The 18,139-nt window shown below is 50.6% G+C and overlaps 1 long non-coding RNA gene across 1 annotated transcript; it reads right to left on the minus strand.

Moving 5' to 3' along the window:
* Positions 1–14,372: 14,372 nt before the first annotated feature.
* LOC134421621 (uncharacterized) lies at positions 14,373–16,773 on the minus strand. Its single transcript, XR_010028632.1, has 3 exons — positions 16,741–16,773; positions 15,490–15,618; positions 14,373–15,397 (listed from the first exon to the last, which is right to left on the minus strand). It is a non-coding gene; the product is annotated as an uncharacterized LOC134421621 (long non-coding RNA).
* Positions 16,774–18,139: the final 1,366 nt, after the last annotated feature.

The raw sequence follows: 18,139 nt of genomic DNA on the forward strand, positions 1-18,139 counted from the left end.
TGGAGATAAATATTGGTATTTATCGGTATTGGAGATAAATATTGGTATTTATCAGTATTGGAGATAAATATTGGTATTCATTGGTGTTGGAGATAAATATTGGTATTTACTGGCATTGGAGATAAATATTGGTATTTATCGGTATTGGAGATAAATATTGGTATTTACGAGTATGGGAGATAAATATTGGTATTTATCGGTATTGGAGATTTATCGGTATGGGAGATAAGTATTGGTATTTATAAATTCTGGGGTGTTATTTTGAGGTGCTGTACTCATGGGAGAGTGCTGCAAATTGTGGGACAAGGCAAAGGAATAATCCAGCTGGAGAATCCCAACAAAAACTGCTCCAGGACTGTGCGAGAGCCTCGAGGAAAATGGGAAATGCTTCCTTTGAATGGATTATTAATACAGACTGAATAAAGATCCAGGCGTTGCCATGCTCCGGGAAGGGTCAGTAGAGGCGCGGGTTTGGGGTATCTGATATCAGGAATTTGTTCCAGGATTAGTGGCAGGAGGATGCTGTGCCCTGGGAGCCCAGCAAGGACAGCTCGTGGCCTTGGCCTCCGGGGAGCTGCTTTTTTATTTGGCTTTTGTTAAACCCTCGGGCAGGGTTCCGAGGTAAGAGAAGTGGAACTGAACTTAACGAGCAGCTAATTTTATCCTTTGTTTTGCCTGATAAACATCAGCTCGCAAAGTCGGAGCTGAAAACTGCAGCCACGCTTGGGAAGGAAATAACACGGTGTATTTATAGTAAATAATCCTATTTTAGTCATTTTGCACAGAACGGTAGCTGAAAGGTTTGGCTTCATTCCCCCGCTTCATCTGAAGCTGTTTAGCTAAACAAATTTCCATAAACACCTTGTGCTGAACAAACACTAAACGAGGTTTATTTTCACCCCAAAACTCATTTGGACACAAGAGCCCAGAGCAGCCACCCCTCCATGGAAGCAGGGCTGGGCACACACAGGATTGGCACAAACACTCTGCCTGGAATGTGAATTTTAGTGCCACCAAAGTGCTGGGAATGAAGAAAATTCTGCATGAGAATTTCACTCGGGGAGCCTGGGATGTGATCAAAGCTCCTCCTGTGGCTGCACGAGGCAGAATTTGGGGGAAATTGGGAAGAAATGGGCACTGCCCATCCCTGGCAGCGCCCAAGGCCAGGCTGGAGCAGCCTGGGACAGTGGCAGGGGTGGCAGGGGTGGCACCGGGGGGGATTTGGGGTCACTTCCAACCCAAACCAGGCTGGGATTCTCTAAAAACGCTGAACCTTCATCCCCTCAAAGCCTCCAGCAGCTCCTGCAAAGCAGCACTGCTGGAATTTGGTGTGCCCAGCTTTGGGAATGCTCCAGGCTGGAGCACGGGCACAGACAAGCACATTCCAATGCCCCAGCATTGTATCTAGCATTTATTACAGTATTATCCCTGTAGTTATCATTTATTGTTATATTATCACTCTATTTCTCATTTCTAATAATAATATCACCGTATTTATAATTTGTTAAGATTATATCACTGTATTTCTCATTTATTCCAATATTATCACTGTATTTGTCATTTATAATAGTATTCTAACTGTGTTTATAATTTGTTAAGATACTATCACTGCAATTATCATTTATTCCCATATTATCACTGTGTTTATCATTTATTGAGTTATGATCACTGCATATATCCTTTATTCCAATATTATCACTGTATTTATCCTTTATTCCAATATTATCAGTGTTTATTATTTATTGAGACATTATCACTGTTTATCATTTATTGAGTTATTATCACTGTATTTATCCTTTATTCCAATATTATCACTGTGTTTATCATTTATTGAGTTATTATCACTGTATTTATCCTTTATTCCAGTATTATCACTGTATTTCTCCTTTATTCCCATATCATCACTGTTTTTATCCTTTATTTCAGGCCCTGCAGGCTGCCTGTCATCTCTGACACTTTCCTTGACCTGCACCTTTCACATCTCTATTTTCAACCTGGAATTTACCCAAACCCAGGGGTTTGCTGTCCCTCTGAGGATGCCAAACCCCACCAGGGTGCTGCAGTGGGAAAAGCCCTTTTCCCTTTCCCCTTTTCCTTTTTTCCTTTTCCCTTTTCTCTTTTCCCTTTTCCTTTTTTCCTTTTCCCTTTCCCTTTCCCCTTTGCCCTTTCCCTTTTCCCCTTTCCCCTTTTCCCTTTTCATTTTTTCCTTTTCCCTTTCCCTTTTCACTTTTCCCTTTTCCCTTTCCCCTTTTCCTTTTCCCTTTCCCCTTTCCCCTTTTCCTTTTCCCTTTTCCCTTTTCCCTTTCCCCTTTTCCCTTTTCTCTTTTCCCTTTCCCCTTTTCCCTTTCCCCTTTTCCTTTTCCCTTCCCCTTTTCCTTTTCCCTTTTCCCTTTCCCCTTTTCCTTTTCCCTTTTCCCTTTCCCCTTTTCCCTTTCCCCTTTTCCCTTTCCCCTTTTCCTTTTCCCTTTTCCCTTTCCCCTTTTCCCTTTTCTCTTTTCCCTTTCCCCTTTTCTCTTTTCCCTTTCCCCTTTTCCTTTTCCCTTTTCCCTTTCCCCTTTTCCTTTTCCCTTTTCCCTTTCCCCTTTTCTCTTTTCCCTTTCCCCTTTTCTCTTTTCCCTTTCCCCTTTTCCCTTTCCCCTTTTCTCTTTTCCCTTATCCCTTTTCCTTTTTTCCTTTTCCCTTTCCCTTTTCCCCTTCCCCTTTTCCCTTTTTCCTTTTCCCTTTTCCCTTTCCCTTTCCCTTTTCCCCTTCCCCTTTTCCTTTATTCCTTTTCCCTTTCCCTTCCCCTTTTCCCTTTCCCTTTTCCTTTTCCCTTTCCCTTTCCCTTTCCCTTTCCCTTTCCCTTTCCCTTTCCCCTTTTCCCCTTTTCCCTTTTCCCTTTCCCCTTTCCCCTTTTCCCTTTCCCCTTTTCCCTTTTCCCTTGTCTGTGTCCCAGCCCAGAGCTGCAGCTGGAGCCAGGGGCAGGGTTTGAGGTCCAGCAGCTGACAGCCCTTGCTGGAGGAGACAGAGGGGAGCAGCCTGGTGTGCTCTTGCCATGTGGTAATTTTCCAGATAAATGGACAGTTGCTTCAGCAGCTTCCCTGTTGAAGGTCAATGATCCATATAATGCTGGCAATTACAGAAGTATTTCCATTGCAGACTCGGTGACAAATTTTCAGTGCAAGACAACAGAGAGGCTGGAGCAGCAGCAGCACCCGCAGGAGGGGCTGGGGGTGCCACAGCCCAGCTCCTGCCTGGGCTTTGCTGGAGGAATCAGCCCACCCTGCCCAGCTCACCAGGTAATTCTGGCCCTGTTTCCTCTTATTTGAGCATTTTGTAACTCTCATTTAATCCTAAAATTGAGTTACCATCTTCTGGTTTTCACACACCCACTTTTCCTGCCTCCCTGGTCAAAGTTCAGCACTTTGTAAAGATCCATAGCAAAGTTCAGCTGTTTTATAAAGATCCTCTAGGGCTGAAAGAAAGGGAAAAGGTATCAAAAAGTGCTCAGCAATTGGAAAACTTGGGCTCCCAGCACAAGCACTTCTAATTGCATCCCAAAAGTGGGCAGGAGCCATTTTGGGGAGTGTGTCCTGCTGCTGCTCTCACAGCTGCACCCAGAGCTGGCTGCAATCACAGCTCGTGCTTCAGTCACTGGCTGAACATTCCCAGAAAAATGTGGATTGGAATAAAGAATTGTTCTGTGTAATGAGCTGTGCATGAGGGCTCTGCTGACAGCACCTGAGGGAGCAGCAGGAAGGGGTGCCAGGGGAGGGTTAGGGTGGATTCCAGGGAAGGTTCATCCCCAGAGGGGGCTGGCACTGCCCGGGGAATGGGCACAGCCCTGAGGCTGCCAGAGCTCCCAGAGCCTTTGGACAATGCTCTCAGTGGGGCTTTTGGGGTGTCAGTGCAGGGCCAGAAGCTGCACTCCATCCTTGTGGGTCCCTCCCTGCACAGCATATTCCATGAAATAACAACTTGGACTTATATAAAATAGCAGCAGGAAACAGGAAATAACATCAGGATTCCATGAAATAACAGCCTGCACCACGGCACGGGCTGCTTGAGCATTCCTTGCACTCCCAAACAGCACAAACCCTCCCTGCCCAGCATCCCAAAACCCAACACCAAGCCTTGGGAAAGGTCTCTGTGCCCCAGCTCAGGGCTGGTGAAGGCAAAGAGGCTCCTGCAGCTCCAGCCCCGGCTGTAACCCCCTGTAAACACCAAAATGTGCCACACACAGGTGCCTCAGCCAGGCAGTGCCCACCTCTAACCACAAACACCCTGGTGAGACCCCGGAAGGCTTCAGTGACTTCTGGGGGAAACACATGAAACCCGAGGCAGTGCTTCCCCTGGGGAGTGCGCTTCTGCTTCAGTCCCAGTTTGCTGCAGCTTTCACCCATGGTGTGCAGGCAGAACTGCCATTGCATTCCCTCAAAATGAGCAGGAGACACCCATAGAGAGCAGCCTTGATGGTGAGCAACCCACCAGGAAATGCCCATAGAGAGCAGCCTTGATGGTGAGCAACCCACCAGGGAAACGCCCATAAAGAGCAGCCTTGATGGTGAGCAACCCACCAGGGAAATGCCCATAGAGAGCAGCCTTGATGGTGAGCAACCCACCAGGGAGGGACGGGGAGCTGCTCAGGAACCTGCCTCAGAACTTCAGCACGTTCTGCCAAAAAGGAGAGAGAGGAGAAAGGCAGAGTGGAAACGCAGGATTTGAACCTTCATGTAGGGAATGAAAGGATGTCTGCAGGGACGCCAGCAGCACGGCCATCCCTCCCTCCCTCCCCAGCAGCAGGAGCACTCTGGAGGAGCCAGGACTGAGCCTGCCTTGTGCAAATAAGTGATTTTGGAGGAGAATAATTAATAAAGGGCGTGGGTTTGAGTATCTTGTGAGGACAGTGGCTCATTTATGAAATTTGCGCTGATAACCCACAGCCTTGGAAGAGCCGGATGGCTCTTGGGTCACAGCCTGGTTTGGGCTGGAAGGGACCTTTGGGACCACCCTGTCCCAGCCCCTGCCACAAACAGGGACACTGCCTGCCACACCAGCTTGTGCAGATCTTGCAGAATTAGACCCAGCTTGTGTTTCTCAGAGAGATCAGGAGGGGTGGGGCAGTCCAAGGGCTGAGCACCTCAACTTCCTCCACCCTCAGGCCCCTCCTGCCCACCAGCCCCACAATTCAACATGAAATCAAAAATTAAAAGGAAAGATTTCTCTGTGACAGCGTTCACAGGGGGTTTTGGATGAGGGAAGAGGTGAGGATCTGGCTCCATGTTTCACAAGGCTGATTTATTATTTTATGATATATATTACATTAAAACTATACTAAAAGAATAGAAGAAAGGATTTCATCAGAAGGCTGGCTAAGAATAGAATAGAATAGCAAAGAATGATCACAAAGGTTTGTGTCTCGGCTCTGTGTCCGAGCCAGCTGACTGTGATTGGCCATTAATCAGAAACAACCCCATGAGACCAATCCCAGATGCACCTGTTGCATCCCACAGCAGCAGATAACCATTGTTTGCATTTTGTTCCTGAGGCCTCCCAGCTTCTCAGGAGGAAAAATCCTAAGGAAAGGATTTTCCATAAAAGATGTCTGCGACAATTTCTCCTACAAGACCCCAAATAATTAATGATTACATAGTGTTGGACATCAGGAAGAATTCCCCCATGGAAAGGGTGGTCAGGTGTTGGCAGGGGCTGCCCAGGGAGGTTTGGAGTGCCCATCCCTGGAGGTGGCACTTGGTGACAAGGTGGGGATTGGCACAGGTTGCACTCCATGGTCTGGGAGGGCTTTTCCAAGCCCTGGGATTCTCCACAGCTGCTTTCCTGCACCATGGCTGAGCTCCTGGGGCTCTGCTGCACTGCACAGTAACAGATGTGATGTCCAGTCCAGCACAAGCAGGAAGTTTTTGGGATGTTTGGTAGGCCTGTCATCAGAGGAGCACTTGGAGCTGCATTAACTCCCAAGTTTAGCAGTTTTTAAATCACTGCTTGATGGCTGATCTCTCATTGCTGTGCAGAGCAGCTCCAGCCAGCAAGCCCTGTACGTGTGCTCCAAACCCCTGAGGAAGGGACAGAACCATGGGAATGAGAAATTCAGTGTCTGATGTGAGCTGGGGCAGCTCACGGGAGCTCTGCACCCTGGCTCTGCCTTCCTGAGCTGCAAAAAGCCTGGACACAAAACCTCCTCCCCAAAGCCTCCCCCAGCCCTCCTCACCCTTGGACACATGGTGGAACTCCACACTGCCTCAGAAACTGCAGAAAAGTCGTCTCTGTGGTGATTGACTCTCCCCACGGCCTCTTGTGAAATTCTTTTCCAAGTTCCAGCTGGTCACACAGGGTTTGGTTCACAAAAGTGTTGCACACTATTAGATTTTCTGATAAAATGGGCTCTTTTGTGATTCAGAAAGCCTCTGCTCCTGCAGACAACTGGCGTGCTCTTTGTTCTTCACCCCAGAGAGGAGGCAGCCAAACTGCAGCGCACTCGGATGGAAAGAGGCATTCCCAATCAGAAATGCAGATGGAGAATCCCCTGTGCAGCGCAAACAAAGCAGCTCCCCAGTTTGGGAAGGGGCTGGAAGCACAGGGCAGGGCTGGGCTGGGGTTTGCTGCCCCCATCATCACCCTCGGGGTGACAGCTCAGCCCTGCCCACCCACGGGATGTGGTGCCAGGGAAGATCCTGGCTCTGAATCCTGCCCTGGCTTGGAACTTGCTGCGTTTAACGGGTGGTAAAAGCTGGTGAAGGGAAGCAGAAACACCACTGAGCTTGGGAGAGATCTCCAGGATTGAGTCAAAACTGTGCCCATGCCCACCCTGTCCCCAGCCCTGAGTGCCAGCTCCAGGTGCCACCTGCAGGGATGGGCACTCCAACCCTCCCTGGGCAGCTCCTGAGCCCCCTTTCCATGGGGCAATTCCTGCTGTGCCCACCCTGAGCTGCCCTGGGCACCCTGAGGCTGTACAGGGGAGGGAGGAGGCAGCACTGCCCCAGCCCTGCTGCCCTGCACAGAATCCCTGAGGGTTTGGCTGGAAGGGACTCGGGAATCGTCTGCTCCAGGTCCTGCCAAAGCAGGGTCACCACGAGCAGGGGCACAGCACCAGACCCAGGTGGGCTGTGGTCATCTCCAGCTGGGACGGAGACTGCACAACCTCTGTGCCAGCCCTCCACTGAAGCCTCTCCAGCTGTTCCTTTTCCCTCTTGTCCTGAGAGATGGAAACAAAAGTCCAGGCCCAAAATTAGGTTTCCATGAAGGACCCAGCCCAGTACAGATTGGCGCATTAAGGATTGCAATGAAAGAAAACAAACACTGCAGTTGTGCAGGTGCAAGGTGTGGCTGCCCATTGGACACCACCTGCAGCTCCAGCTCCTCCCGGTCTCAAAGTCAAGATGAAAAAGCAAAGAGAAAAGGTAAAAACCCTGTAGAAACAGAAAGAACTTCCATGATTAGAAGAATTACTGTGTTCAGGGGACGTTTCTTCAGTATGGAGTGTGCAACAAGCAAGAACAAGTTCAGGGGAGAATGATCTACGTGGGGATAGCACCTCAGAAATTCCCAGTGCAACACCTCGTGTCTCCTACAACTCAGGTTATTTATCAACAGCAACAAAACATTTTGAGGCAAAAACTACATTTTCCTCCATTGCCACCTGCTGAGAGATCCCTGACAAAGCAGAAGCATTTAGTGATGTCCAGCAGCACCGCCGTTCCTGAGGACACGAATGAACCATCCAAGTCTCCTCATCTCCTGCTGCCTGCTTTCCATTCCCCTTCCACTTTGCATTTTGCAAAACACCAAAACATTCCCATCCTCACAGCCTCCTCCCCGAAAGGCCGGATCCCCGACGGGAGCATTGTCACAGTGAGGTCGATGACAATGGGGTGTCCGATACCAGAGAGCCAGCCCGCAGCACATTCCGGCTGCAGTGACACCGCGGGGCCGGGATGGGGGAGAGACTTTCGGGGTGACGCGTTTTAATGAGCCCGCGTTAATGAGCCGCTAATCAGAGAGCGGCGATTCGCGTTTCACAGCGGCTCCGATGGAACTCTCCGCTGGAGAGGGGAAACCAGCAGAAACCAAATTCTGCGAGATTCACACCGGGAACACATCGGGAACGGCACCAGGAACACACCGGGAGCAGCACTGGGAGCGGCACTGGAAACGCACCGGGAACACACCTGGCAGGGTGGGCAGCCCTGGCACAGGTGCCCAGAGCAGCTGTGGCTGCCCCTGGATCCCTGGCAGTGCCCAAGGCCAGGCTGGACACTGGGGCTGGGAGCACCTGGGACAGTGGGAGGTGTCCCTGCCATGGCAGGGTGGCACTGGCTGGGGTTTTAGGTCCCTTCCCACCCAAAGCACCTGGGATTTGGGGATCTGGTGCAGCAGGGCTGTGCTGAGCTCTCAGCATCCCCTGCTCACTCAGCTCACTCGAGGCAGAGCTGTACCTCAAGAACAATGCATTCCTCTATTAATGTTCCTTATGGGAGCCATAATCAGCTTCATTAGGAGTCGTTATTATGGGAAAACCCTGGAAAAAACACCACGGACGGGGAGGCGGCGTGATCAATTAAAAACCCTGAATATGGGACTAATATTGACAGATGTTTACAGGAATGGCTGTGGGAGGTCTGGCAGCTCCCACAGGCACTGCCCACCCTGTGCCCATTGCCCACCCTGTGCCCACTGCCCACCCTTTTGGGGGCAGCCAGACCCCTCTGCCCCACAGAGCACAGGGCAAGGAGGGCACTGCTGTGCCCTGAGAGTGAAGGTGGCACAGACTCAGGTGCCACCACCACCAGCCACAGTGTCCAGAGGTGTCTCACCACATCCAGAGATGTCCCACCACAGGAGGGACACCTGCACCCTCACTGCCACCCCTCCAGCCACAGAGATCTCACAGCAAACCGTGCAGGAGGATTTGTGTTCCTGAAGCCCCAAAATGTGACTGTTGCAGTCCAATGTCACAGACATCTTTTATGGAAAATCCTTTCCCTTAGGAGTTTTCCTCCTGAGAAGCTGGGAGGCCTCAGGAACAAAATGCAAACAATGGTTATCTGCTGCTGTGGGATGCAACAGGTGCATCTGGGATTGGGCTCATGGGGTTGTTTCTAATCAATGGCCAATCACAGTCAGCTGGCTCGGACACAGAGCTGAGCCACAAACCTTTGTGATCATTCTTTGCTATTCAATTCTTAGCCAGCCTTCTGATGAAATCCTTTCTTCTATTCTTTTAGTATAGTTTTAATGTAATATATATAACAAAATAATAAATCAGCCTTGTGAAACACGGAGTCAGATCCTCATCTCTTCCCTCACCCTGGGACCCCTGAGAACACCAGCACACCACCACAGGGAGCAGTTTTGGGATGCTCCAGGTCAGACAGAGCCCAAGCTGCAGCAGCACCACCCCCTGCGCCGGGGCTGGGCATCCTCACCCACAAGGCCAGGAAATTACAGCCTCTGCTTGGCGAGATGATATTTTTAAGCCTTTACAAACAAGGGCTTGATCTTCCTAAGCAGTTTGGATCCTCTGTGCCACGCACACTCACTCACAGCAGCAGCTGACTGGGCTGGGGCTGGCACAGCAGGGATGGGGCTGGGCAGCAGCTCAGGCTGGCGTGGCACTGGCAGCTCCTCCCAGGGCAGCTCTGGGGGGAGCTGGGAGCTGCAATCCAGCAGCACAGATCCATCAGTGCTGGGCAGTCGATAGCATCGATTCTGGTGGCCCCAGGGCCGCACTGCCCTGCACTGAGCTGTTCCAGGAAGGGCTGGCAACGGGGAGAGCTCCAGGAACCACGGAGTCTCCCCTGGGAGCCAGGGGTGCCAAAGCTGCAGGGACCATTGCTCCTTTTTGGGCACAAACCCATCACTGACCCCACAGGAATTGTCCCTGCTCTGGGCTGCAGCAGACACATTTTTGGGGCTTCAGATAAACCCTACTGCACAGTTTGCTGAGAGAGCTCTATGGCTGCAGGGGTGGCACGGATGGGGACACAGCATCCCCACAGACATCACCCCAGTGCCCAGTTCGACGCCAGGCTGGGGGAAAGGCCTTGCACTGATTTGTGTTGTAAAAGAAGGAAAACAAAATGCACAGCAATGTGGAACTTCAGGAGGAAACGGGATCTAAGGCAAATACATTTTTACATTATTTTCTTGTAAAAATCATGTGGCAGCAGGACCAGCAGGGATTGTCCCCATACCTTCAATTCTGCATCCAGTTCTGGCCCCTCAGGACAGGAAGGACATGGAGGGGCTGGAGCATGGAGAGGCCAGGGAATGGAGCTGGGAAGGGTCTGCAGAATCCCTGAGGAGATGGGAAGGGGCTCATGTGGAGCAAAGGAGGTTCAGGGTGGGCACAGCAGGAATTTCCCCATGGAAAGGGGGCTCAGGCACTGCCCAGGGAGGGTTCAGTGCCCATCCCTGCAGGTGGCACCTGGAGCTGGCACTCAGGGCTGGGGACAGGGTGGGCATGGGCACAGCTGGGACTCCCTGTGAAGCTGAATTTGAGCACAACCCCCCCGAGCCCAGCCCAAGGTGCCCCTCAGCCCAGGGCCACTCCACTCGGAGCAGCAGAAGGTTCCAGTTTCCACTGAGCCTTCCCAGAGCCCTCAGCTCCATGATCAAATCAAGAGCTGCAGCCATTTGCATCAGCAAGCTGTAATCTCTTTTAAATAAAGAATTATTGCTTCCTCCTTCAGCAAGGGTGAGCTGGGCTGGCTCTCCTCAAAGCGCTGAGACATCCCAGCAGGGACTGGCAGCCTTCAGAACAGGGGGAGCTGAGAGTTCCAGCAATGGGAACATCCAGAGCTGGGGGTGCTGGGGGCTCCAGCAATGGGAACATCCAGAGCTGGGGGTGCTGGGGGTGCTCCCAGCAATGGGAACATGGGGAGCTGGGGGTGCTGGGGGCTCCAGCAATGGAAACATGGGGAGCTGGGGGTGCTCCCAGCAATGGGAACATGGGGAGCTGGGGGCTCCAGCAATGGGAACATCCAGAGCTGGGGGTGCTGGGGGCCCCAGCAATGGGAACATCCAGAGCTGGGGGTGCTGGGGGCTCCATGTCAGGCTGCAGCAGAACCTCTCAGGCTGTGTGTCTCTCCCCTGTGGTGTTCCTGTCCCTGTGCCCTGGCTCGGGGTGCCCTTGCTGAGCCCACACAGGCTGGACAATGGGCCAGGGGAACTGCTGGGCCCTGTGCTGGCAGGGGGAGAGTCAGAGCTGCTCCTGCTCACCCGGGCTGGGAGCAGCACCCGGAATGGTTTGGGTGGGAAAGGACCATAAAGAGCATCCTCAGAGTTCTATTCTGCCATGGCAGGGACACCTCCCACTGTCCCAGGGTGTCCCAATGTCCCGCCTGGCCTTGGGCACTGCCAGGGATCCAGGGGCAGCCACAGCTGCTCTGGGCACCTGTGCCAGGGCTGCCCACCCTGCCAGGGAAGGATTTCCTCCTTACAGCTGATCTACATCTCTCCTCTGTAAGTTCAAGAAGTTCAAGCGCTCCCTCTGAGGGCTTGCAGAGCTGAGAGCTTTCAGGGAAGCAGCCGGTAGATGGCAGGGCTGCAAAGCCTGATAGCATCGCATCGCTGATGACATCACAGCCCCGATAACATCGCTGATAACATCGCACCCCTGATAAGATTGCACCCGATTAAGATCACGCCTCTGATAAGATCCCTGATCACATCACGTATAACATCTCTAATAGCATCCCTGATCACAGCACATCGCTGATAACATCCCATCCCTGATAACATCCCATCCCTGACAATATCGCTGATAACGTCACATCCGCGATCACCTAGCTGATAACATCACACCCCTGATAACATCCCATCCCAATAACATCGCTGATAACACCCCTGATAACATCCTACCCCATATCACATCACACCACTGATAACATCTCTGGTAATATCCCTGATCACATCCCATCGCTGATAACATCCCTGCTAACATCCCAGCCCTGATCACATCCCACCCTGCTCACCCCCGGCTGGCCCAGCAGCACAGACAGACAGACAGACAGAGCCTGTAAACCCCGATGTTTTCACCCTTTAGCTGCCCTGGCAGGCTGTGCTGGGACACCTGCAGGATGAAACTCAGCACCCCGAATGATGACACTCAGCCCCCCAACCAACCCGGGCCAGGCAGGTCTCAGCCTAAGCTGATTTTCTAAAGCAAATCAAGCAGAGTTTCTGAAAGTGCAGATCATTTCTGTGCAGTGATGGCCAGCTCGTTTCAGGCACCAGGCAATTCAGGGATGTTGCCATCAACACCAATGTGGAATGGTGGAGAAATCCTCTGCCAGTGCCTGCTCCCCATCCCACAGAGAGGAAATATCTCCTTCCCTACCTCCATCATGTGTTCAGTAAAATAAACCCAGAATTTCCCCCACGCTGCACCTTCTTCACAGTGTGGCTCCCCCATAATGCCCACAGTACCATTTTTAACCATTGCAGGAATTTAAAATCTCCCCTCAGAGGAACAAGCAGAGCTGCTCCAGGTTATTCCTGAGCTGAGCAGCCCCAGGTGATGCTGCTGAGGGCAAGGGAGGGACCCAGCCCACCCCAGCTGTGCCTGAGGGCACACGAGAGCTCCAGGACTTCAGGACATCTTACATCCCTCAGCAGCTCCACTAATTGTACTTTTATATTTACCAAACTTGCAGAGCTTCAGGAGAACCTTACCTTGAATTTAAAGGCATTTCTAATGCTGCTTTAAGCCCGTACAGTTGATTTCTGTATCAACCCGTTTCCTCTCAGCACGGTGATTTATTTCACTCTGCAGCTGCCAGTTCCTGGGTGGAATTGAGCTCCTTTCCCCCCCTTTCCCACTGGACCAGCACCCCCTCCCAGCTTCACATCAGCCTCAAAAATAGTAATTTAGAGAATTTAACTAAAAGATGGCACAATATTATTCACCCATGGGCTGCTTTCCTCAGAGCCAGCAATGGCAGCTCACACCTGGTCTTGGTATTCAAATTAAATCCAAATTGAAGAGAATTTTCGTGCTCTCAGACACTCACATCAAGCTGCCCACATCACCTGGGCCATGAACCCGCAGGTGCTCCCCCCACTGCTCGCACAAAAGGGCCTCCCCCACCCCTGAGCACCCAGAGGTTCAGGCTGAGCTTCCAGCAACTCCAGGGAAGGAGTGGGAGGGATAAACCCATCCTGCCCAAATTGCCACCCCTCAAATAACCCCAAAAATCAGAATCTCCGCACATAGCACAGAGCTTAGAGGCCGTGGTGAGTTTAAACCAGCCAAGGTGATGCTCCAGCGTGTCACTTACTGGGAGGAGCCCAGCAGACTCTCAGACACCCCCAGGACAGGGAAACCCTTCCTGAGCCACCAGCCCTGGCTCCTCACACCCAGGAGCTCCTGCACAGCCCCTCCTGGGCACCAGGGCACAGCCCCCAGCAGGAGGGGGCAATCCCAAAGAGCCTTGGCCAGGCAGGAGCCCCCAGGTGGGTCCTGGTGGGATTGTGGTGCCCAGCTGGGCAAGGCCTGCTCCTGCTGAGAGCCACGAGCAGCACTAGACTACACTATACTATACTACACTACACTACACTATATAGTATACTATATACTATATACTACATACTGTATACTATACTGTATACTATATACTATATACTATATAGTATACTATATACTATATACTATACTATATACTGTATACTGTATACTATATACTATATACTATATTCTATACTATATACTGTATACTATATACTATATAATGTATATTATATACTATATACTATACTATATACTGTATACTATATACTATATACTATATACTGTATACGGTATACTATATACTATATACTATATACTATATACTATATACTATATACTATATACTATATACTATATACTATACTATATACTGTATACTATACTATATGCTATACTATATACTATATACTATATGCTATACTATATACTATATACTGTATACTATATACTATCTACTACATACTGTATACTGTATACTATATACTATATACTATATACTATATAATGTATACTGTATACTGTATACTATATACTATACTACATACTGTATACTGTATACTATATACTATATACTACATACTATATACTATACTATATACTGTATACTGTATACTATATACTATATGCTATACTCTATACTGTATACTATACTATATACTATATACTATACTATATACTATATACTGTATACTATATACTATACCATACTTTATACCATACTCTATACTATACACTATACTATATACTATGCTATACTATAGTATGATGGTATAGTCATATATACATCATACTATACTGTACTATACCATCAAAGACATTCTAGGGTCCGCACTAACACTTTCCCTACTAGTCTCACTAGCCCTATTCTCCCCCAACCTCCCAGGTGACCCAGAAACCTTTACACCAGCTAACCCACCAGTCACTGCCCCTCATCACGTCAAACCGGAATGATGCACAGCCCCTCCTGGGCACCAGGGCACAGCCCCAGCAGCAGCAGCCCCTGCTGGGGCAATCCCAGAGAGCCTTGGCCAGGCAGGAGCCCCCAGGTGGGTCCTGGTGGGATTGTTGTGCCCAGCTGGGCAAGGCCTGCTCCTGCTGAGAGCCACGAGCAGCACCTGGCACAGCCCTGCCCCACTGAGGGACCCCAAACCTGGCTGTGTCTGACTCCTGCACCCCCAGAGCCACGAGCAGCACCTGGCACAGCCCTGCCCCACTGACGGACCCCAAACCTGGCTGTGTCTGACCCCTGCACCCCCAGGGGGGGGATATTGGGGGCGTTCTGTGGGTGCTGCACAGCTGGGGACACAGAGAGCCACAGGATCCCAGAGCTGGTCAGGCTGGAAAAGCCCAGCAAGGTCATTGAGCCCCACTGCCCCTGTCCCCAGGTGCCACCTCCGTGGGGCTGTGAAATCCCCCCAGGGATGGGGGCTCCAGCCCTGCCCTGGACAGCTGTGCCAGGGCTGCACAATGAGGAATTCCCCCAATATTTAACTCAAACTTGCCCTGATACCACTTGAGGCCATTTCTTCTTCTCCTATCTGGGGAGAAGAGACCAAAACCCTCTCAGATCCTCCTTGAGGGGGCAGGAAGGTCCCTTCTGATCCCCTTGGTGGGTCCCAGGTGGGCTGGGGTTCCTGGCTCCCAGCCTTGTGCTCAGGGCACTCAGGGGGCACCTGCAGAATCCTCTGAAATGAATAAATACAGTGATTTCAGCTTTTGATTGAGGTACTGCTCTCTCTAAGCTGGGATCTCATCTGTCCAAGCTGGGGCACTCAGCAGCTCCTCTGGTTCATGTTTGGATCCAAAATCCACGAGGAATTCCCAGAGCAGCAAATCCCGCTGGGCAGGGCAGTCAGAGCACGAGCTCCAGCACCAAACAGTGAAGGTTTGCTGTAGAAAATATGGAGAAAATTGCATCAGTATCAATAATTAATCACTGAGAAAAACTTACCCAGGGTTGTTGTGCATTCTCCATAACTCACCTTTTAAAAATCAATGTTCTAAGCTGTGTCCACACCCAGAGAGGGTTTGGTGGAGGCCTCAGGATGTTTTATTCCAGGGATTGGGTCTGGTGGGCTCAGTGTTTCACAGGGACTGAAGCAATCCCAAACCTGTGGAAAAGGCAGCTGCAGGACTGGAGCACTGGAGGGAGGTGTGCTGCTGTGTGTAACAAGTGATTATGTGGCATTAAACAGGAAATCAGCTGCTCCTTGTGCTGCTGCTGGTGAGGAGCAGGAGCAGGGAATGGGTGAGGTGAGAGGTGTTAATGCTGGAATGTTCCCTGGGAGCCACTGCTGGAGCCACTCTGGAATACTGCACACAATTCCTGCCATGGCCATCCAGGAAAACGGCTGGGAAATCCAGAATGGCCGTGGCAATGGGGCACTGGGGCACAGGATCACTGCCTGCTCCCACCTGAGGGTGATGAGCACCCAGCGAGGGCAGGGGCTGCAGGTGATGATCACACCTGGATGATGGGAGGGGTGGGACCAGTCCGGGGTGTGCGGGAGCTCTCAGCTCCCAGGGAGTCAAATGCAGCATTTCTGGCCTTGCTGAATATTTGGGGTGGTTTGGAAACACCAGGGAGAAATCCCAAAATCCTTCAGGCTGGAACACAACCCCAGGATCACCGAGTTCCAGCTGTGCCCATCCCCACCTTGTCATGCAGAGCCTTGAGTGCCAGCTCCAGGTGCCACCTGCAGGGATGGGCACTGCAACCCTCCCTGGGCAGTGCCTGAGCCCCCTTTCCATGGGGAAATTCCTGCTGTGCCCACCCTGAGCTGCCCTGGCCCAGCCTGGGGCCGTTCCCTCTGCTCCTGTCCCTGTTCCCTGGAGCACAGCCCGACCCCCTCAGCTGTGCCCTCCTGGCAGGAGCTGTGCAGAGCCACGAGGGCCCCTGAGCCTCCTTTGCTCCGGGTGAGCCCAGGGACAAATAAAGAACACCTTGCAAATAATGGGTTTTGTCCCTTTGAATATTGTGCCAAAAGCTTTGGGATGCTCAAAACCCCAGGAATGCCTTGAGGAATGTGAGCAGGAGCCTTGGGAAGGCACCAAACCCTCCTGCCTGGATCACCTGGACCTGGGCTGGGCAGAGCCCTGAGAGAGCAGCCTGGCACTGCCAACGCTCTCAAAGCCATAAAATCAGAATTTCCCCCCCCTCTTCTATATCTATTCCTTTTCTAATTTGAATTTATTAATAAAAGTGAAACCCAGCACAGCTGAGGGGTCGGTACCTTCCTCAGGAAGGGATGCAGGTGATGCAGGTGATGCAGGTGATGCAGCTGATGCAGGTGATGCAGATGCAGCTGATGCAGGTGATGCAGGTGAAGTTGCTGCTGCAGAGCTGTCTCCCACCCATCCCTGCCCTGGACCTGCCTCCAGGCCCATCAGGACTCCAGGCTGGAAAGGAATCTCCCCTCCAGAGCTCTGCTTGATTGCAGCAGTGTGAGGGCAGCTGTAAAAGCTGACAGCTTTATATCCACTTTTTAAAGACAGGACAAGGACAAAAGAGTTCCTCGGCCACTCCAATCAATTTTTGCCTTTTTTTGTGCATGAGGAGTTCTGGATAAATTGCATCGAGGTGTTTAAAACTGCTGAATAGCTCCAGGTGAATTTTACAAGTGTCAGCTGCTGTCTATAAACTGTCCAAGAGTCCTATAAAAGGCTGGGAAACAAGAGCAAAATTAGGAGATAAATCTATCGCTTCAGAGGTAAATAAACAAGGGAAGTGTGTTTGCAGTGTTACTTTTCAGCTGATCACTGGCATGGAGCACTACAGGTCACAAACACCTTCTGGCACTGCTAATAAGCAGGATGCACTAATGAATTAATGGAAATATCCCCAAATTCTTGTTTTCTTGGGTTTGTGATATCAGCCTGGCCAGCCTCACTTCTGTGCTGGTGCACTGAGTGTAAGGATTTCTTCTCTTAATTTGTTTCATGTTTAAATTTCACAGCTATTACACTACAATAAAAGCAATAAATAATAAATAAGCTCTTACCAACATCACACATGATTTCTGGAAGTCCAACAGATAAAAATCTGAGCCTTATAAAAACTGAGCACCTGACTGTGAACTAAATTCAAGTAGCAAAACACAGATTTTGCTTGCTGGAAATGCAACAGAAAAACAGATTGTGTACATAATTCCACCCAAAAGAAAGCAGACCAACTAAAATCCATTATTTAATGAGTTCAAACCATACCTGGGCAGGTCTCTGGGGCGCTGACACCTGGGATCTCTCCGTTTACCTCCAAAAACCGAGGCCTGCATCAGTTTTCATCTGCTTTCCCTCTTTTTGTGCTGTTTGTGTCCAGCCAAAGTTCATTTCTGCAGAAATCTGCTCAGGCTGGAATTCCAGCCCTGCCCATAACTGATGGGAAATGATAGAGAGCATGGATGGAAGGGAACTGCCTTTGGGATGGGGGGAGAGGAAAGGAAAGGAAAGGAAAGGAAAGGAAAGGAAAGGAAAGGAAAGGAAAGGAAAGGAAAGGAAAGGAAAGGAAAGGAAAGGAAAGGAAAGGAAAGGAAAGGAAAGGAAAGGAAAGGAAAGGAAAGGAAAGGAAAGGAAAGGAAAGGAAAGGAAAGGAAAGGAAAGGAAAGGAAAGGAAAGGGAAAAGGAAAAGGAAAA

The sequence above is a fragment of the Melospiza melodia genome, chromosome 9, assembly GCF_035770615.1.
Source record: "Melospiza melodia melodia isolate bMelMel2 chromosome 9, bMelMel2.pri, whole genome shotgun sequence".
Classification (NCBI taxonomy): Eukaryota; Metazoa; Chordata; class Aves; order Passeriformes; family Passerellidae; genus Melospiza; species Melospiza melodia.